We start from the raw sequence: 23,713 nt of genomic DNA on the forward strand, positions 1-23,713 counted from the left end.
CAGATTGCCAAGAAAGATGGAACAAACATTTATTGATGCCAATTTAATAGCCTTTCAGTTGTTTAGATATTTAGATTAGTATAGTATTTATAGACCCTTTCATTGTTTTGGAAAGGGTCGTAAAATTTTGTAATAGACTTAAAGGCTGAAGTTTGCACTATTGTGCTTCAGTCTATATTCTTTTGTGAAACTCGACCAGCGGTTCTGAATTTTGATTAGAAGGCTGTTTTACACAATTGCGCACGACTGTCTGTTGTTTGGAATGCTTTCTGATTTAAAGGAAGGACTGCGACACAGTGATTAATATACTGGATTGATCGAGCAGCTTACATGGTACTATTATCTGTATCTGTGTTCTTTCTTATTATATGAATTACTGTGTTATTATCTTTGCTATTGTTGAATGTATGTATGCGATATAACAACGAATCTTCATTTCGTTTCACTATTGAATGTTTTGGTGATTTGTTATCTCTTTCACTCATGCATGTATCAACGATATGAATGATTAAGTGTAGTAATTCGCTCTAATCGCTCTGCATAACTAATTATGCAGAGCAATGTTTAAATGGTTTAAACATCTATGCTTAAAGCGTTAGAGTCATCTATATGCCTGCCTTAAAGCACAGATCATCAAACGCTACGCTTTACCAAGTGATAAGTCCCGGGATTAAATTATAGTTATTACATTTCGCTTATAGATTAGCTGTTCGCTTATTACCATCTTATGTCATAAATCACTCATCCATCCCGTTTTACTTATAATTCTTGGGAAACTGGTCCCATTATCCCCAGTCGGAACCACTATTCCAAACGGAAAAGGAGCTGCACTAAGGTCCGGACCGGGTGGTTTCCCCTTTGTTGTGGCAGCGATTTTCGAGGCCTCAACAAAATTGGCGCTAGAAGGAGGGCCTTAACTGTGAATGGCAAGCCGACCCAAATCGGCAAGTCATTCTAAGAGTAATTCTCCCTCCAAATCTCCTCGTTCTTCTCAATTACATGCTGGTTCGCCAGCCCATAACCAAGAAGAAGAGGAATCTACCACCACTGCTCAATCCCATCATATCCCAGAACAGCTAAGTCTTGAATCTCCTGAAGTTCAGTCTCTAATCCATAAACTTCAGAGCTTCTCGATCTCACCACAGAAATCTGAGATATCAGAAAGCAGTGCGACTTCGCAGTTCAACCTCACTCATCCTCTTACCAGACTTCAGAGCGAAAAACTTGGTATTGAACCTACTGAGTTTCCTTTACCCAAAAGGAAAAAGCCAAAGAAAAATACTGAAGGATCTGATAGTGGGGATTTTTCTTCCACATCCTCCATTTCATCTCCTCATCTGCAAAGTCAACCACCCACTCCTCCATTACATATTGTCGTTCACCAGGGAACAGGAGCCTCGATATCCCAACCTATTCACTCTTCATCTTTGATACCTCCCCAAACATCTGGAATTCCAACAGTAGTCTCAACCACTGTCGCCAGCATAATGGCAGACCCATGGACTAGGCCGGGTGCAGTCAACATGCCTGGACCATTGCATGATCTACCAGATGCTCCCGAAAAATGGTTGCCTAAATTTAATCCAGATAATGGAACCCAAGCTGAAGAACACATCAACAACTTCATGCTAGCAGTTAACCTAAAAGGAGTGACAGAGCAAGATGTCGTAGTAAGACTTTTCCCTTACACTTTACAAGGATCAGCAGGATCCTGGTATTTTTCCTTACCCTCTGGTTCGATTACCAGTTGGAATACATGCCAAGAGCAGTTTCTCACCAAATATGGAGATGATAGGTCCTTAGCAACTTTAATAAATGACCTCTCCAATTTGAGAATAGAGCACAGGGAACCAATAAAGGAGTTTAACGCCAGATTTAATAAACTACTGAATAAAATCCCTACCGCTTCTAAACCAAGTGAGCAAATCCGAAGCGAATGGTACATCACTGCCCTACCTGCCAACATAGCTATCTTTGTTGACAGGGCTGGCAAACCTACCTTAGCTGAAAATATGAAAGAAGCACTTGCCGTTGAAAAGCGCATCAATGCTCTTGAAAAGAAAGCTGCTCTAGAAGATAGAAAAGCTAAAAAAGTCTCGTTTAAAGAAGATTCCAAGAAGAAAACCCCAAAGGACCCATATGACATGGAAGGTTTACAAAAGGTCCTTAAAACATTGTCTAATGAAATGGTTGAGATTAAAAAGCAGGTGGCCGAAACTTCAAATAAAAGACCATTTAGGACTTTTAAGAAATCCGAATCAAAGCCACCTAATGTTATATCTAACGCCGATTCAGACCAAGAAGAAGAGGAAGAGGAAACACCTTCACAGACCGATGATGATGAAGAAGTAGCTGAATGTCACGGAATGTGGGATTTTATACTCCCAAACTCTGATACTGAGAATGAAGAAGAAGCCTTTCCGGTTACTACAAGAAGTAAAATTACTTCTGAACTTCCCCAGGCAACTTCAAAGAAGAGGAGCGCAGGTGCTGCTACAGCAAAGGAAAAAATTCCCCCCAAAAAGTCACCTGTGGTAGTTCCTCAAAACCAGCCTTCAACTTCTAGTTCTCCTTCAACATCCAAGACTCTAGTGGTATCCGATTCAATGGAATATAACATTGTTGATGATATGAAGAAAACCAAGGCAAATATAACCATGTTTGAACTCAGTAAACTGAAGCATCAGCAAAAGCTACTTCTCAAAGAGTTAAATGCTGTTCCCTCTATTCCCCTTCCCAGTGCAAGAGCTGCCAACGATTCAGGCCAGCCTCCCGCAGGTATGGTTGAAATTACCGATTCAGTCTTAATCGGAGATAAATCAAATTCTCACACTCCACCCTTCCTGCTCACTTATGAGATTTATAATAGAAACCTACACAACTGTTTAATAGATTCAGGGGCCTCATCTAACATAATGCCAGCTTCAGTTTGCTCTAAGCTGAACATTGAACCCCAGAAGTCTGCCATTCATATTGTACAGTTGGATAGAACTAAAGTGCAGGTTGTGGGAGAAATTAATTCTGTAACCATCAGGTTGTCAGCCGACCCTAGAATTGTTCAAAGGATTGACATCCTAATCGCTGACATACCTGAATTTTATGGTTTGATATTGAGCAGAGATTGGTCCGAAAAACTGCACGGGTATATTTCTACAGATTGGTCACATATGTGGCTTCCTTACAAGGGAAAGCCAAATCAAATAAGAATCGATCGCGAGAAGCATATGACCCACACAGTTACTGAATTCGAGCAAGAAAACCAACTTGTGGCATTCAATAATAACATCTTGGGGAACTATTCAACAGAATCATTCTTTGGCAACTTTGTTGCCCAACCATCTCCTTTTTTAGTCAATCATTTTACATCTCAAATAGAAAATTTTTCACAAACTGATAGGTCCAGGTGTTTTAATGATGCTGAGAAAATTGTAGATACTTTTGTTAATATTCCTTTATTTTGGTCTCTGTATTTTGATGGCTCTAAGTCCACTGAAGGCTCAGGAGCAGGTTGCATTTTGGTTAGTCCGCAAGGAGAAAAGACAATGCTGTCTTGTAGGCTAGAGTTTGAGTGTACTAATAACACAGCCGAATATGAAGCTCTGGTCCAGGGTTTATATAAAGCGATCGGCCTTGAAGTGCGATATCTAAAAGTGTTCGGTGATTCGGAAATCATCGTAAAACAGGTTAGAAATGCAATTCATTGCCTTTCGACTCACCTTAAACATTACCAATCGCTCGTTCAAGAGCTTACCTCACACTTTTTGGCATTCAACATTTCTTCTATACCTCGATCTCAAAATTCAGTCGCAGATTTACTAGCCAATGTAGCTTCAAAGCTTCTACCTTCTGAAGACTACAGCCTTGATAGATTTTCTGTAGAATTACTTTTCAGACCCTCAATTCCTGACAATGTCACTAATTGGAGAGTATTTAATAATGATGATGATATTTTGCAATTTTTAACTTCTGAGAATTCTTATGATAAGCAAGTTATTGAGGAAGATGATCATGATTCCCAGATGAAAGAAGTTCTCAAAGAAAATTCGATCCCTAAACCAGTGGTAAAATTAGAAGATCTTTATGATATCAAAGACAGGTTTAAACCTGTAATTAACACAAAGCTTCAAAGTTCTACCCTTAGGTTTGAATTGATAAATCTAGGAACTAAAGAGTCTCCTCAAAACATCAATTTAGGAACAGGACTATCTCAGAATGAAAAGGAAGCATTTATTAAATTGTTAAGAAAAAACAAACAGGTTTTTGCTTGGAAATATGATGACTTAAAGACATATGATACATCTATTATCCAGCATACCATTCCTATGCTTCCTGATCAGAAACCGATTCAGCAAAAGCTAAGAAAAATACATCCAAGTTTGGAGAGCCAGATAAAGTCGGAACTTAACAAGCTCTTGAAAGCCAAGATTATCTTTCCAGTCCGACATTCAAACTGGGTCTCTAATATGGTGCCAGTCAGAAAGAAAAATGGCGACATTCGAATCTGTATTGATTTCAGGAACCTCAATAAAGCAAGCTTGAAAGACAATTTCCCATTGCCTACTATGGAGCAAATTCTCCAATCGGTGGCAGGTTCTGAATTGATGTCTTTTTTAGACGGTTTTTCAGGGTACAATCAAGTTCTGGTACATCCTGATGACCAGCTTAAAACTACATTCAGAACAAAATGGGGAACCTATGCATATCAGAAAATGCCTTTTGGTCTTATAAATGCCGGAGCAACATTTCAGAGAGCTATGGACATGGCCTTCAGAGGGTTAATTAATCGATCAGTAGTCGTCTATCTAGACGATATTACTGTGTATTCTAAGAAGAGAGATAATCATTTGCATGACTTAAATCAGATCTTTCAGCGATGCAAAAGATATGGTATTTCTCTAAACCCAAAAAAGTCCTTCTTTGCTCTAGACCAAGGAAAACTCTTAGGCTTTATAGTATCCAAAGATGGTATTTATATTGATCCTGATTGGATTAATGAAATTTCTGAAATCCCTTTCCCACATAACAAAAAATCAATGCAGTCATTTTTGGGTCAGATTAATTTTGTCAAACGATTTGTTCCAGATTTTTCGCAGATTGTATTACCACTTCAGACAATGATCAAGAAGAATTCAGTCTTCAAATGGGGATCGAAAGAAAAGCAAGCTTTTGATGTTATCAAACAGTCAATAATCAATGCCCCAGCCTTGAATACTCCAAATTTTTCTAACCATTTTACACTATATACTATTGCATCCAACACTTCATATGCCGCAGTACTCACACAACTGAATGATAACAACTTAGAAACACCCATATCATTTTTCAGTTCAAATCTTCAAGGTGCCGAATTGGATTATTCTGATGTGGAGAAACAAGCCTTTGCTGTGTTCAAAGCAGTCAAACATTATAGACCCTTCCTTTTGAAAACCCACACGAAAGTTATAGTTCCTTTCCCAGCGGTAAGACAACTATTAATTCAGAAAGAATTGGGTGAAAAAAGAGCCAATTGGGTTACAGTGCTTCAAGAGTATGACTTAGAAATAAAGCCAGCAAAGATTGTTAGGGGCCAAGGTTTTTGCAGGAGCATCAAACATTCACGAATCAAGCGATGAGGATCAGATTAAATACATCAATCAGATAAGTGTCACTGATTCTGAATCTCAATATGCTGATTTGATATTTTATTTGAAGAACGGTTATGCTCCTCCAAATTTATCTTACAAAAATAAAAGGGCCATTAGGTTAAAAGCTAAGAATTTCACTCTCATTAATGATGTGTTGTTTAAACAAAATTATGATTCTATCCTGTTAAGATGTCTTGAGAAACCTGAAGCCCAAAAGGTTTTGCAGGAGCTACATGATGGACCAGCTGGGGGACATTTTGGAGCTGACACAACAGCTCACAAGATTATTCATGCTGGATATTATTGGCCTACTCTATTTAGAGATTGCCATGAGCACGTAAGAAAATGCCTTAATTTCCAAACATCTGGTGGAAGACAACGAAAATCAGCTTTCCCTCTGCAACCTGTCAACATTGAACAGCCATTCGAACAATGGGGATTAGATATCATCAGGGAAATTACTCCACCATCTTCCAAACAACATAGGTATATCCTTACCGCTACTGATTATTTTACTAAATGGGTAGAGGCTATTCATTTGAAGGCGGCAAATGCAGAGGCAATCATCGAGTTCATTGACCAGTTCATCATTACCAGGTTTGGTGTTCCAAACGCTCTTGTTTTTTATAATGCTTCCTATTTCTCAGGAAACGCTATATACGATTTTGCTATTAAAAGGGGGTTTAAACTGAAATATTCTTCCAATTATTATCCCCAGGGAAACGGTTTAGCTGAATCTACTAATAAGAATCTCATCAAAATCATTAAGCGAACTGTTGAACAGAATCATAGAAACTGGCATAAATCTTTGGTCTTTGCATTATGGGCTGATAGAATAACACAAAAGGCTTCTATAGGGACCTCTCCTTTCAATTTGGTATATGGAAAAGAAGCCGTGTTGCCTACAAATCTTGTTCTTCCATCTTTAGCCCTAGTACAGTACATTGAAGAGACTCCTTCTTCTTCTATCCAACTTAGACATGACCAAATACTCAAATTAGAAGAAGAAAGGGAAAAGGCCAGAATCACTCATGCCAGACATCAACAGATCATCAAAGCATCCTTCGACTCAGCATCATCCGGTTCCAAACAACTTCAAGTTGGTGACTTAGTTCTCAAATGGGACAAGGCCCATGAAGATAAAGGTAAGCATACCAAATTTCAGAAAATGTGGCTTGGACCATTTCAGATCTGTGAAAAGATAGGCCATTCAACTTTTATATTGCAAGATTTATCAGGGTTGAGAGATTCTCTCCCCGTCAATGGCCTGATCCTGAAGAAATTCTTTAATTGAGAAGGTAACCCCTTCTCCTTTTGTAGATTTGCGTAGTTTGTAGGATTGGTAGGAAATAAAACTGTAGAGTATCTCCATTGACCTTTTGTTGTGTTTGACGAAGCTGTCTCACAAAAATAATATAAATATTTGTTTTTAGATAATAGAACCCTCAATCAAAAGAAATAGTTTCTAGGAAATTAGATATCCTTGTGTTCTGAAACTATAATCTAAATTTTGAAGACTCCTCTCAAGAGGTAAGAGTTCTGAATCATTTTCTGTTTCCAAAACTAGTCTCCAAAGGTTATCTGTTAAAAGATAGAGGCTAACCCATTTTCAGTATCTTCAACTCTTCACCTGTCATCCACCTACTCTTAAGGAGAAAATTGTTCACCCCATTCACTAAAGGTTATGATTACTCAGAGTGTAATTCTAAAATATAAAAGATTAAAGATAAGAGGTCTTATCATAAGCCTGCTTACCATGTTCATAGGGAAATAGGTTAACTGACATTACCAATACTGCCTACCAAAACAGGGTAATGGCTTGAAATTTCAAGACAAGGGGTCTCATCACGAGCCAGCTTGATCAGTTAAATTATTACCAGTGAATGGCATTGTCATAAACTGGCTACCAAACCAGGACAGTGGCTTTTTATCTTATTTATTACAAAGAAAAACAGATGAAAAATAAAATATGAAAACATTTTATGGATTCATTCTGTTAATCACACTCTTATGTGAATGGAAAAGTGGACAATACTATGGTTAAAAGGTATCCCTGTCGAGACTATAAACGTTTGCTGGCAACAGAGGCTCTACCTATGACAAAGGGGTTAATTATAAAAGCTGATGTGGGAAATTTTTCTATTTTATCACTATGAACCAATAAAGACTTATTTTTGAAACTTATTATGTATTTGGTTTCTTGAAACTAAATGGGACGAAGTTAACAAAATGGAGTTCACTTTAGTCAGAACACATGAATATCTAGTTATATTAGAAATTTCTCCTTCTGATTGAGTTTCTATTTATGAAAAGCTTGAATGTTTATGTTAATTTCAGAGATAACTGGTTCTACCAACGAATCGCCAATTGTTGTGCCCTACAACAACCCCCCATTTCATATCATCTGTATTTACAAACAATTAACATATGAAATGGGTCCCTTTTAATAAATTAATTGGTATTAATGAATTTGTTCGGAAAAGGTATGATAATCAAAAGTGTTTGTGAATTGGAGCCTTTTTCGAATAACAATGTTTCCAAAATAAAACAATCTTTTGTTATTGCGATAAAGCGATCGCAAGATCGCGTATCGCAATGACAAGAGAGATGCATTTAAACGGCACTTCGGACTTTGCCGATGCGATATCGCTATCGGCGATCGGCGGTATTCAACGCATACACAAAAAAGAGCACATATCTTATACCCCGATGCGACGCTATATCGGCGATCGGCTATCGGCACTGCCTCTTGTGGGAAAACGCTTTAAGTTATAAACCCCGACCCGATGCGATATCGCTATCGGCCGTCGGCGGTATCCCATGCACTTTCATAAGGCGCTCAGGTCTTTCCCCGATGCGATGCGATATCACTATCGAAAGTCGGCAAATCACTTAATATGCATCTGGTAATGTGTTCACATGCTAGTCCGATGCGATATCGCAATCGGCGTTCGCCAGGGCTACTTTCAAACGATAGTGTAACTCTTTCCCCCATGCGATGCGACATTGTTCATCGGTAATCGGCATTTCCAAAAAAGCGATTGCTTTAAGCTTTAAAGTTATATTTAAATCCGGTGGATAAAGCGCAGATTTCAAAATGCCGTTAAATGCAGGGATAAGGTAATGCATGCGTATTTAATAACTTTGCCCCTTCGATTAACGAATACTTGCGTCTAAGGCATTATCATATCTGTTGCACGCGTTAGGAGGTCATTCAACTGAATAACAGTGTAAAGGTCATTTAATGGGTAGCAGGCCTTAAAAACACCATTAATGCATATGCGATCTCTTACCAGTGATTGGATCCGCAGCCACTTTTTGAAAACTAATAGCGCCACGCTTCAAGTGATATATATCTTTCCCTTTATGCTTTGTCTTCATTATTTCTCGTGTTACGATTTCTCTTGCACTTGTGTAGAGTTCGTTTGTTGAGAAAAGCCTGAACATGATGGGGAAGAAAAATAAGAGGAGTTCTGGTTCTACTACAACACCTGTTGCAGGTCAAGCTGCTTCAATTTCGAAGAAAGGCTTAATCTCGGACACTACGTGCACTGGTCTTGCTAGGACCACATGGCAGGGCACATATAATCTGTTGGAGGCCGAGCAACCAAAAGTGACAGTGAGAACAGCTAGTGTTGATGTACTAAGGAAATCTGATGCAACGCTCAAAGACTTGGCCGACTCCTTTTTACACAGAATAGCGGCCAGAGAGCAGGTTCTCCCTTACACAGATGTGGTGCGCTGGGCAATTGAAGAAATCCCTATCACTGATAGAACTTTCCATACAAGGGACGGAAGGATTTTCGGGTCATTCAATCCTGATGACCTGAGGCGAATGTATCATCTGCCTGAACCGGAGCTAGTCTACAACAGAGCCTTCGTGGAGAAATAAAATGAATCACCATCCGAACCCCTCCGAGATTGGAGGCAGAACCCAGCCAAGCACAAGCATGAAAGTTCGGGTAAGTACTCCAACGTTTCTTTGGCTTCTCCCTATTGCTATGCGGGGATTATGATGTGTAGATTGTGGGGATTACATGACTCCGTTAATATCAATATTGACATGGTTCCCTTAATGGAAGCGGCTATCAATGCTATAATCATGGATTGGGCCACTATTCTTTCTGGTAAGTTGGTCGTAGTTGTTCGTGAATTTAGAGCCAAAACTATAGTCACCGAAAGGAAAATCCCGCCATTTTATTATTCTGCTTACATTATGGATACCCTGTGTCTTAATTCTGAGTTTCCTGTCCTCGGTTGGAGATGGACCACCCAAGATCCAACACCCATTCATTTATACCATCAGAAATTGTGGAAGTCCTCTTACAAGGACCATTTGTACCAAATTTGTAATGGTTTCATGGTGCCCATTTACTATTCTATTTATGACAGACCCATTTCCAGAATTTCCTATGAAGCTTCTTTTGACTTACCAGCCGTAGCAAGTTGGTTCGGGGAGGAGTATTTCACCTATATCAGAGTTTTCGGGAGTAAGGCTAGGCCACATGTCCTCCCTTTATATATCCCAGACAAGCTGTTAGCCCGGGAAATCTGCTACCAGATTATGGCCGAGAGTGTTACACAAACTCTCAAAGAGGAGAAGAAGAGAGGTTGGCCCTCTTTTCCTTTAAGAATTGGGGTTTTTACTCTCCTTAATTACAAGCATGCAGAAAAGGAAGCGACAAAACTCCAAGCTTTATCCCTGGCCACTCTCCCAAGCAGACTCTATGATCCAAAGCAAACTGCCTACACTGCCCTAGAACAAGCAAAATTAACAAAAGTTGATCATCAAGAGGATATGTTTGATGACCTGTTCGCAGGTACCGAGACAATAAGCCAAGCCAAACAACTTGCAATAATGAAATACAATGATGAGGCGTTGACTGAGTTTAATAAACTTAGGGAACAGAGGTTGCAAACTCTGCCCCTAGAGTTATTATCCACAACCCCAGCGTCTTCCTCAAGCGAGCCTGGTCGGCAACAGATACATTCACCTTCTGTTACAACTAAAGAACAGGATAAACAACAGGAGGAAAGGCAGAAGAAGCTGCAGGCTGAGAAGCAGAGAAAAGAGCAAGCAGAGAGGCAGAAAAAGGAGCAGATAGAAAGGCAGCAAAAGGCAAAGAAGGAAGAAGACCAGAGGAAGAAGAAGGAAGAAGAAAAACTGAAGAAAGAACTAGCAGATAGGCAGAAAAAGGAATTGGAGGAGCAGCAGCGGAAAACGCAAGAGGAGCAACAGCGAAAAGCACTTGAAGAATAGCAGAAGTTAGAACAAGAAAAAGAACGGAGCAAAGCCCATACAGAGCAACATAAGCAAACCTCCATCGATCCTGAATTGATTAAACAATGGAACCAATTCGATTCCATTATCAGTGGTAAGGAAGGCTCCAAAGACACAGGCTCCTCTAAAACAAGCGATGCGCCCGATACCACTTCTTCTCAGGTTCTAGGAGGAACCAGCGGCCCACCCATTTCACAGGATGTCGAGGTAATCAATAAGGACCCTTCCGATCAAATTGTTCTCCAGGTGGAAGAAATTCCTCCCCTGGATATTTTCTACAGCCCAAAGCATAGAGCCGTTATTAAGCGCTCTAAGAAAAGACGAAGGCTTGATCAAACTTCTATCTTGCCTGAGCAAACAGTCACGGGCAATATGGTCTGGAAGGAGGATTTGGATCCCTCCGATGATCTAACAAAGCTGTCTCAATTCGCGGGAGCGTATTCCGCAGCAACTATCGACAAAGCATCGGAGGTGAGTCTTCTGTTGAAGACTAAGGACCATGAAATATATGCATTACAGACAGAGGTAATTGAAGCGAAAAGCAAAGCAGCACAGGTGGAAGAGCAGTTGTTGGCTCAACAGCAGGAAAACAATTTGTTAACCCAGCAACTACAAATTGAAAGACAAAGGATAGACCAAAGTGAAACTCAGAAGGCAAAAGAATTGTCGGAGGCATTGTCACAGTTGAAAGCATCAAATGAGCTGATGATGAAATCGAAAGATGAGCGAATAGCTCAACTATCAACACAGCTCGAAGGTATCAAGAGCACACAGAATGTGAAAGTCTTCAGAGCAGAGGCAACTCAAATAAATGGCGCATTACTGTCTCAGATCAGACTTTTATGTCAAAAACTTGCTAAGGCTGAGCAATTATGCGAAATATCTACAACAGTGTGTGAGCAAATAGAGAAGGCCAGGAATGAGCTAGATCAGGCCGAAGAAGCCATATCCGATTATATTGAGTGGCAAGACACTGACGAAGGGAAAGCGGCGAATTTGTCCCGAATCCATGAAGCGTACAAAGACATCCTCTTCACGGAATGGAACACTCAGGTAATGAAAGCAGAAAGGGCGGCTTCCAGGTGTAAAATAATTGCCAGCAATATGATCGACCTAGTCAATGATACACTTTATTTGGAAAACATGATCTCCAAGTGCACACCTGGAAGCATAACAACAGCAGATATGCTTGAACAACAAATTATCATGACTTGGAGGAACAAAGGAAGTTAATTACCGGAGTAAATACTTTAACCTCTGATGCATATTGGCTCTTTCTAGTCAAGCCACATACTCAAAGGTCTGCTCTCAAGTGTTTAACAGATGCCCTCGGATGCCTGATCCCCGACATTCAAGATGCTACATATGATGCCCAGCTAACTTCGCGTCTCAACACTCCACCAGAAGTAGAGCCAATGCTGGCGATATGTCAGCTAAGGAGTAAAGGCAAAGAACCCACCGAATGAAGCATTGCCGCCAACTGCCAGATTGCCAAGAAAGATGGAACAAACATTTATTGATGCCAATTTAATAGCCTTTCAGTTGTTTAGATATTTAGATTAGTATAGTATTTATAGACCCTTTCATTGTTTTGGAAAGGGTCGTAAAATTTTGTAATAGACTTAAAGGCTGAAGTTTGCACTATTGTGCTTCAGTCTATATTCTTTTGTGAAACTCGACCAACGGTTCTGAATTTTGATTAGAAGGCTGTTTTACACAATTGCGCACGACTGTCTGTTGTTTGGAATGCTTTCTGATTTAAAGGAAGGACTGCGACATAGTGATTAATATACTGGATTGATCGAGCAGCTTACATGGTACTATTATCTGTATCTGTGTTCTTTCTTATTATATGAATTACTGTGTTATTATCTTTGCTATTGTTGAATGTATCTATGCGATATAACAGCGAATCTTCATTTCGTTTCACTATTGAATGTTTTGGTGATTTGTTATCTCTTTCACTCATGCATGTATCAACGATATGAATGATTAAGTGTAGTAATTCGCTCTAATCGCTCTGCATAATTAATTATGCAGAGCAATGTTTAAATGGTTTAAACATCTATGCTTAAAGCGTTAGAGTCATCTATATGCCTGCCTTAAAGCACAGATCATCAAACGCTACGCTTTACCAAGTGATAAGTCCCGGGTTTAAATTATAGTTATTACATTTCGCTTATAGATTAGCTGTTCGCTTATTACCATCTTATGTCATAAATCACTCATCCATCCCGTTTTACTTATAATTCTTGGGAAACTGGTCTCATTATCCCCAGTCGGAACCACTATTCCAAACGGAAAAGGAGCTGCACTAAGGTCCGGACCGGGTGGTTTCCCCTTTGTTGTGGCAGCGATTTTCGAGGCCTCAACAGAGTGATAAACCTAATTTAACCAATAACACTCTAGATTTTTATTAACAAGAAATGATTCTTACCTAATAATGAAATCAATTGACAACACAAATAGATGAAACTAATCAACAGAAATAATAATTAATGCAATGATTATGCAAAATCAACACTGATGAAAGTAAATCAATCATAAAGCTATAAAACAGAGTAATTAAATTTGTGGTAAAAGAAAAGTGAAAATATAGCACAGGGAACAGCAGTGAAATCCACTAGTGACCAGGCCCAAGCCGCCAGTGATTATTGCTTGATTACTTCAGGCTATTGTGAATGAACAAAAACACGAATTATATATTATTCATCAAATCCAAATGTCATTACAACAAGATGTCTCCTTCAGAATAATATTTTGTGTATTAAAATTACAACTGAGGTGAAAAGCGAAAAGTTAAGTCTCCCTATTCTATTCATTTTTCCCCTTTATAATCAAAGAGAAAAAGAGATAAATGTGATTCCTCAAGATCAGGAGATCCTGAGGAATTCGCAACCAAATACTATTATCAAACAATCTTTCATCTTGTGATGATCCTCCTGATTTGCTTCTCAATTTGACCGCACAAGACGCGCGTTGTTTTCCCTGTTTAGCCTTTATTGTTCAATAGTTTGAATAGTAGCTGTTCCATTCGCTAATTCCTACATAAAAAGCAATGAAAGTTAGTTTTGACAGCCAAATCGCATCAAAAGTAGTTTTGTTCACAATCTATCGAAATTCTATCAAAACCTTATTACATCATGGCACAAATGCATAAAAAGGAGGAAAAAGATAGTGTAATCGAGAGTAAATTTATAACTGTTGCACAACCCAACATATTCCCCTACTTACCTTGTTTCACGTCCTCATGAACATAAGTAGTTATTATGTAATGCAGTTAAAGAGTAAGAAGGAAAGAATTTTTCTTTATTTAACCTAAAACTATGCTTTTGTATTAAAATTGCAAAGGTTGTCCCTTCATGACCTTCAGGCAACTCATAATAAGAACGATATCCTTCAGGAGGGTACCAAATAATAGGGCTCCTAAATCGACACCCTAGCCAACGTGGTCCTTCCCTCAAGATAATATTACTGTATGTGGCAAAACGGCTTGCGGCAACTTTATAATTCCTGTAATTAAATGGTTCTTTGTCCTTGACATTATTGGTTGAGATTGTCCATCTCTGTTTGGATGCAAGCAAGGACCTTTCCTAAATGGATAAGAAATATGCCCTTCTCGTTTGCACAATTTATTTATGTATAGGCCACATAATCTTAATTACTCCCTCCTATTTCATGAGCCTCTTGTGTTTAACAAAAAGTTTCAAAGGGTGCATAGGTTCACTCCTTACCCACAAATCCAGTCCATGTTCTTTTCTTTGACAGGCATTATAAGCCTTGGACCACTTGAGTTGGTTTGTTGCAAAAGAAATAAAGGCCTGGAACTAAATGTCCCCAACAAAAGGGCTAAGATTATTATCCACCTCCCCTTCTAATACAAAATTGCAAATAAAATTCACAGAGAAGACATTGGGCTTTTATCCCATGCTCCTTACAGCAATTTATAAATTCTTCGGTTGTATTCAACTCAACTGATTTTCCAGCCTTAATGGCTTTAATCTTCAATAGCAAATATATTTCCAATAAAAACATAGCATAATTTGTGGCAGGAGACCTGCAAGATAAGACATCAGAGAATAAAGAGAAAAAAGCATCGATCTGGCCCACGACCTTATCTAGCTTGGCTTTTACTTTCCTCTACATTTCTTCCTCCTACTTGAACTTATCAAAAGTTTCATTCTCAGTTATGGTCAATTCTTTGCATTGCTTCTGCAACTCCTGATACTTTTGCAGTTAAACTATCTCCTTCCTATTTTTCTCTAAAGAAAGCTAGGCTTTTATGAGCTCCTCCTGTAACTTTGAAAGAATATGATCATTGCATGATGGAGCATTATTGACTATTTCTTCGGTCTTGGTGCTTGTGTTCTGAGAGGGTAAACCCTTGGTCTGAGTAGAACTATCTATTAACTCTATGTGAAAGCTTGTTTGTCTGACCACCTTCTGAGTAGAAATAGGTTCAGTCTGGGTTCCTATTGCCCTACCTTCACATATTTCTGTTTGTGTGGTGATAGTGACTAACTTAGGAGCAGTGCTCTGAGCTTCCCTATTTGTAGTCTCTTTCAATTTTCGACGTAGTCGCTTAACCGTCTTCTGAAGCTTTCAGTGTTTCTTTCTTAGCTTCCTTAACTTTGTTTCAGCTACTCGCTTCTTCTAAGGAGCATCCTTTGTAGAAACAAGTTGATCAATACCCTTTGTATCTAAGGTTTCTTGGTGCTTGTCTCGGCTATGTTCCACGATAATCGTGTCACTTGACTGGTTATTGGATTCATGAATCATCTCTATGTCTACTTCCTCTTCCCGATGTGCAGCTTTTAGGGAAGGCAAAATTTCTGTGTGACCAGAATCTTCTGAGGATTGAGCTTTGTTCAGATTCTAGTCAAGTGATCCTCCAGGTTGCATATATGCATTCAAATTTGCAAGAACCTAGGCCATCCCTTCCTCAAAGTCCTGCAAGAAATTATCTTAGGGGCTCATAGGTGGTGTTTGAGAAGGCCCTACTTCATTTTTTGGTTCATCATCATTTTGAAAAGAATGTTATGTTTCCCCTTGTTCTGGGTTAGAATTGCATTCTTCCTCAGGTTCTAATTTAGAATTAGGTTCTTCCTCCTGTTTTGGTTTAGAATTGGGTTCCTTCTCCTGTTCAAGTTCAGAGTTGGGTTCCTCCTCCTATTCCTGTTCTTGTTCAGAATTAGGTTCTTCCTCTAGTTCTGGTTCAGATTCCTGTACAATAATTGGACTAGATGGTTCTGTCATCCATTCTACGCTGCCCTAAGGATCTACGAATGTCCTCTGACTGGGTTTAGCCTCATTGAATGCCTACACTTATGGGGTCCTATTGTTGTATGAGCAGTTCGTTTCTTCTTTGGAATAGGGTTTTGTTGTTCAATTTCTACGTTTGCAAGGGTTTGGACTACAGGGTTTGTCCCTATCTCTAGTGGCGCTATAAAATTATCCCAAATTAAATTTTGCTAGGCAAGACTATGACTAACAATCAGTCTAATCAAACCATGATGACTAACTACAGTCTCAGGTTGTCTAGATCGTCTTATTCTATCAGCTATGTCATGCAATAATGAATTTAAGAAAAATGATAAATTGATAGTAACCTTCTGCTTTAAAATGGCTAAGAGTTTAAGTTGTCGTGGTTTTACCACATCCCGTCGACCATCACAAGTGATGTACTTTTGGATGACACTTGCCAATTCACACCATGGTTCTCCTAGAGAGGATAGTTGAATGCCCTTGCCTTTTCGTGTTAATTCCTCTCCTCCATCTCTAAAAATCTCCACCGTGTCATGCAACATTATGTGCTTTTTAGGTAATACTGATCCTTCTGTTGACAACCCAGAAACTTTAGCTATCACAACCTCCTATACGGTTATCCTTACACCTTTTACTGTGGACTACCCATCTTGTAAGTGTTGTAAAAACTTGATAGAAATTTCTTCGCTAGGGGCCTAAAGTCTAGTGAAATATGATATCCATCCTACACACACCAGAATTTCCCTAGCTTTGTCAGAAATTTCCAACACTAAGGGTTCTCGGCGAACTGATTTTCCACCCATAACGCTCAAATTCTTCCAATATTCGCCCTACAATTTTGAAGATTAACACATCAAAAAAATGAAGCAGAGAACAACAATTTCTTTGGTATAATAGAAGAGCAATTGGATGTAACAACTAAATTTCATAATGTTAAGCGAAGCTTCCATGAGAATTAATAATATTAATTCAAGGACTATCATGCTGCCACATGCCATTTGATCATGGGATATCTCAGCAAGATATCAAATAAGCAGAATAAATACAATGCATGAAAAGGTGTAATGGGAATCCTCCCCCTCCTTAAAAAGAGAAGTCGCCTATGACCGAGTAGACAGGGAAAGAATTGTTCTGACGGCAAGGCAAGGGAGTGAATAGTATGGTAGTTAATGAGATAGAGTACGCATGTCAATGATAGGATGACAAGAGGTATGGTTATAATGAGAGTAGAGTATGTAAAGATAGTTATGAATAAGAGATAGGACGCTTTAAATTGATGATAAGTTATGCGATAAAGAAAATGACAGCAATATTCCAAAAATATACTCTTCTGACAGTATTCTAACTGAGAATGATACGATTGATCAAAAGACAATATCTCATGCAAAAAGGTTCTAAACAGGGAAAAATTAAGGAAATAATTTCTCTGATAAAAGAAAGAATAAGAGGAGGGTATTATAGTGATAATTAATGATAAGATATAACTTTAATACCATAAGCAAAGCCTCTGCTGCCAATAGGCATCCATAGCCTCGGCAGGGTTTCTTTTTAACCCATATGAGCCAAGATCCTCAATTTATAAATAGAGAGTTCCAGTGTTGCTCTACAAGAGAGATCAGTGTGCTGACGAGGTAACCAGATAACCACATTGCCATTCACTGGGATGTAGCAAAAGTGAGCAGGCCAGCTCGTGATGAGACCTGCTATTACAAGGACAATTTGGCTATCCAATGGATCATAACCCTGGTGTGGTGGCCATAATGGGAATGTCACTTTGCTACAGCCTTATGAACATGGTAGGTTGCCTCGTCATGAGACCCCCTATCCTCCATCTGAAAACAAAATTTTGTTGTTATTACACATTTTTATGATAAATAAAGGGAGGCTCAATACTCCTTAAGAGCAGGGATGGTGGAAGAAGTTTAATATGTCAATAGAAAAGGTATACCCATAGCTTATTTGTTATAGATAGAGAAGATTATAACCAAGAAGGGTGGAACCAGTATGGTATTAAGATTATCAATCAGTATCATGTACAACAGAGAACGATGCAGTAAAATAGTATATAGATAACTGTGTCCCTTTTCTTGAAAAGAATCTATCATCAAGAAGTTGTCCAGTTAAAGATAATAACATTAATGATGTTAGCTCCCTTCAATAGAATAAATTATTGTCCTCATAAAAGTAGTGTACTTCGTGCCATGAAAATAAAACAAATTGAAAAACAAAAGGAAAATGGGGTTGAGATAAGCGAAGAGAAATCACACAAAAGAAAAAATAAAAATTGTTTTTTAATTGGGTTGAACAACAACTGTTCAATTAAATGTTAAACAAACAATGCAAAAAAGAAAAAGAGGTGTTGTTCACTAGATGGAATAGTGACTGTTCAATTAAATGAACAAAAAAACACGCAAAAAGAAAAGAATTGTTGTTTAATAGATTGAACAACAAACACACAAAATGAAAAAAAGTGTTGTTCAATAGATTGAACAGCAAACACACAAAAAGAAAAGAAGTGATGTTCAATAGATTGAACAGCAACTGTGTAGAAATTTTGAATAATATGACACTTATTCACAGATATTATCTTGATTATACACTATTGCGGAATACATGCATAATACATAACCTCCTCTACATTGATCATCAATTTTGTGGAATTAAAAACAATGAAACATCAATCGCATGCCCACATTAACATAGTATGTAACATGGGGAAAGCATACAGCTGAAAACCCCACACTATCTGTATATTATAATGATTGAGAACATGTAACAATACATAGTACAATACTCCTCACAAGTACTCAGTACTATCTCCACCTGTTACACACAAAACTAGCTCAGATCTGAATCAATCACAGGTTCAAATCTCCTCCACTGCTTTGCCTGCCTCCACTGCGTAATCCTGCATGAGAATAATGATGAATGGCTGAAGCAAACTCGTATTTCCTTGGCTGAACCACGTAATCCTCATTGGCATTACTCAATCCCACTGATTGTGCAAGATCTCATGCACAACTATAGTCACAAATGATAGCAATCTCAACCTCTAACACCTGTCTCCACTGAACTGTCCATGCATTGAGTTAACTAATGTATTCTTTAGTTGCTTTATGAGTTAATAATTAATGAATTAATTAACAATTAATTCACATCACTCATCATTAGTGTATTCTGCAGTTAGACTAAATACAACTAGTTTAACCAAGTCAAACTGAACACAACTCCATCAACTCCACAATCAACTCCACCAAACTCAACCACATGAGTTCTAACTGAAGTCCTACATGCAATAGCTCAACTGACTCATAAGAAAAGCATATTTCCTTCTGGCAGCTGTATGTGCCACATCTGTAGCTCAAACTGAAGTGCTCCAAGAGGATAAGATAATGTTTATAGTCCAAATATTATTATGAGCTAATAATATTCGACTGTTCTATTTTTAGCCCGGCAATCTAAAAATAAAAACCACCCATATGTCTAAAAATAGAAGTCCATCTATTTTTACCAACATGACCAATCATCCACAAATAGCATCCTGCAACTCATAGACCATAATTCATATGTCTAAAAATAGACTTTGCGCCAAAAATAGCCTGCGGGCCCACTTAGTGAAGGCGACTCCTTTTCACTAAGCTCCATCATCTTGTTGCATTTTCAACAAACTGTTTAATTAAATGAACAAAAAACACGCAAAATGAAAAGAAGTGTTGTTCAATAGATTGAATAGAAATTGTTCAATTAAATGAACAACAAACAATGCAAAGAAAAAAAGTGTTGTTCAATAGATTGAACAGCAATTGTTCAATTAAATGAACAACAAACAACGCAAAGAAAGAAAGTGTTGTTCAATAGATTGAAAAGCAGTTGTTCAATAGATTGAACAACAATTGTTCAATAAATTGAACAGAAAAATGATGAAAAGAAAGAAAGTGTTATTGAATAGATTGAACAGCAATTGTTCAATAAGTTGAATAGCAAAACAAGCAGAAAAAAAAAGAAGAATAAAATCAAATCAGAAATCATATTTACATATTTTACAGAGAAGAAATAATTTTTATAAAGATGAAGCTACTGAAGGATTTCCTTCTACAGCTAAAACTTGCATGGTGGGGTCCTCACGTATCTGCTGAAAGAAAGATTCTCTAGTAAGTGGTTTTTGGTAGAGGCACACTCAATGCCCATTTGCTTTAAAATAAGAGCTAGACCCATCGATAGTGGCCAGTGTAAGAGTGCCATTGTCGTGCACTTTCTTTATTTCTTGGGGGCCTAACCAACTACTCTGCAGTTTTCCAGGGAAGTCTTGAAACCTGGAGCCATAAAGAAGTGCCCAGTCGCCCTCATGAAATGTTTTTTTCTTAATCAGGGCATCGTGCCATTTGGCTCTTTGTTGTTGAATGAGTGCAGTATGTTGTAGATCCAATAGCCGAATTTCATCTAATTCGTTCATCTACTATAACTTGTTAACTTGGGCTTCAGTTAAATATAGTCCCACTTCCTGCACTGTCCTCAACGTTTGTATTTCAAATTCTATGGGAAAAATGGGTTCCTTACCAAATACCAGTTGATATAGAGAGTATCCAATAGTGTTTCTCCAAGTTGTGCGATACACACACAAGGCCTCCAGCAGACGAGTAGTCCAGTCTTGTTGATGTGATGAGACTGTCTTTGTTAGAATATCTTCGATAAATTTGTTGGTGCTCTCCACCTGCCCGTTCACCTTTGGGTGATATGGAGAAGTAATTCTGTGTGTGATGTGTTGATTATTTAGTGTAGAAGGATCTTGTGACCCATGAATTGGGGCCCCCCATCAATAATTACTTCTCTAGGTAAGCCATACCACACAAAAATTTTGAAAAGAAGATTAACAACAGTTTCCTCTATTGCTCTTGGTAACGCTACTGCTTCCACCCACTTAGTTACATATTCCGTTGCAACAAATATATACGATTTATGGTTGGATGATGGTTTGATCAACCCAACGAAATATAATACCCAATTCTCAAAGGGTTCTATCACCAGCTATGGATGCAGGGGCATTTCATCAGATTGGCTAGGGCGGCCCATCCTTTGGAAACTATCATATGCCTGGACAAATTTCTTAGCATCTTTAAAAATAGTGGGCCAGTAGTAGCCCATCTATAGAATTTTATGTCTAGTTTTGCGATCTACAAAGTTTCCACCGCAAGGTCCATCATGACAGGCTTTTGATATATCATAAATTTCATCTTCCCTGATGCACCTACGGATGTGCATATCGGCTCGCGTGTGGAAAAGGTATCCTCCAATCCAAGAGAAACAAGTGCTACGCTGCACAATCAATTTCCTTTCTCTTGGTGTCAGATGTTTGGGCAATTTTCCAACTAAGTAATTTGCCACATCCACATACCATGGCATTTTTATGGCCAGAGCAAACAAATGTTCTTCCAGGAACTGGTCCTCCACTGCCATTGTATCGTCTGTTCTTGGCACTTGGGAGAGGAAGTCTGCCATGAGGTTCTCCTTCCCTGGTCGATCCCTTACACTTATGTCAAATTCTTGCAAAAGTAGTAACCAGTGAGTCACTCTTCCATTTGTAATGGTTTATTGGCTAAGTATTTAATAGCGGAGTGATTAGTATACAGAACTACAAGGTATCTAGTTATATAGTGTCTAAATTTGGTGATAGCATAAATAACAGCTAGAAAATCCTTTTCTGTTACTGTGTAATTCAACTTAGCAGGAGTTAAGTTTGTGTTGATGTCATATATAGTGTAGGGTTTCTTGTCTTCTTCTTGGGCAAGAACTGCTCCAATAGTTGTAACTGATGCATCTGATGAAATCTGGAAAGGTATATCCCGATTCAGGCTTCGTAATATTGGTGTTGTCGATACTAACCATTTCAAATCTTTGAAGGCAATGTCACATTTATCAGTCCATATAAAGTGAAAAGTTCACTCTATATGGTGTAGCAATTTGTGAAAAGTTCTTTATAAATCTACGATAATATCCAGGAAATCCCAGAAAACTACGTACGTTTGTTTGAGTGCAGGGAGTAGATAATAAGAGAATTACCTGTATCTTTGCTGGATCTACCTGAATTCTAGCTGCTGAAATGTAATGACCCAGAATCAGGCCTTCTGTCATCATCATATGACATTTATCATGACTTAAGCAAAGTCTAGTAGCAATACATTGTTCTAGGACTTTCTCCAGTGTCTGTAATGCCGGATCAAATTCATCCCCATAGGGTGTAAAATCGTCCACGTACACCTCCAATCCCTCATTTATCAAGTCTGCAAAAGTACTAAATATGGATCTTTGGAATGTAGCAAGTGCGTTGCACGATGCAAAAGGAAATACCCTGTAAGCAAATGTTCCCCAAGGGTAGGTGAAAGTAGTTTTATCCTAGTCTTCAGGGGCAATTTGAATTTGGTTGTAGCCACTGAAGCCATCCAGGAAAGAGAAGAACTTCTTTCCTGCCAATGTATCTAGGACCTGGTCGATAAATGGAAGGGGAAAATGGTCTTTTTGCGTTGCTTTGTTGAGTTCTCTATATTCAACACATATCTGCCATTTTCTATTCTTTTTGGGGACAACTACTAATGGAGAAACCCATTTACTGTCAGATATAGGATAAATAAAATTCACATCTAACAGTTTTTGAAGTTCTTCTTTCACAACATCCTTTAGATGAGGATTTAATCTACGTTGCGGCTGTCGGGTCTTGCATCTTTTTCAGTGTAGATGTGGTGCATGCATAATTGAGGGTCAATCCCTTTCATGTCTGGGTAATCCCATGCAAAAGCCCCTTTGTATTTCCTAAGGACTTGGATGAGCCTTTGTTTTTGGTCATCACTTAGATTACTGTTAATATTCAGGATTTTCCATGGCTCGATTTCAATAGGCTTGCTATTATAGACAGTGGTTGTTGGTATTGGTTGGTCATTGATGTCTCTCAAGGAATCTTCTTCACTATCATTGTCAAGGGTTGCTTTAATCATGTGACATTTCAAATTAGACACTGCAACAGGGTGATTGATAAAGGTGTTAATGACATCATCTTCTGTTTGGTTTTTGAATTCAAGTGCATCTTCCACAGTCAACAGTGAACGAATATTTTCTGTTAAATATGTTACAGGTTGTTTCCTAGTTTTTACAATGGTTAGGCTTGGCTGAGCAGGAGGGTATAAAGCTATATTCTTTACATCACTTCCTCTGGTTATGGTCATACTGCCTGTTCGGCAGCCTATGTAAGCATCTGTTGTTGCTAGCCAATGCCTTCTTATTATTAAGGGATGTCCACCTAGCCAGTTTCTAGGGTTGATAATCAAGAAATCTGCCGGATATTCCCAAGTGTCCACAAAGACCATCACATCCTATAATGTTCCTTCTGGCTTAATGACTGATTGGTCGGCAAGTTCCAACAAGGTAGTGGTTGGTTCTAAGGCTGTGATGCCAAGAATTTCACAAGTTTCTGTTGTGAGAATTTTAATGGTTGCCCCTAAGTCGACTAAAGCATTGGGAAAAGAGCGACCATTTATTTGGACTGTGACAATGG

This window comes from Pinus tabuliformis, chromosome J (genome assembly GCF_031772625.1).
Source record: "Pinus tabuliformis cultivar Carrire ecotype Pingquan chromosome J, CPIR1, whole genome shotgun sequence".
Classification (NCBI taxonomy): domain Eukaryota; kingdom Viridiplantae; phylum Streptophyta; class Pinopsida; order Pinales; family Pinaceae; genus Pinus; species Pinus tabuliformis.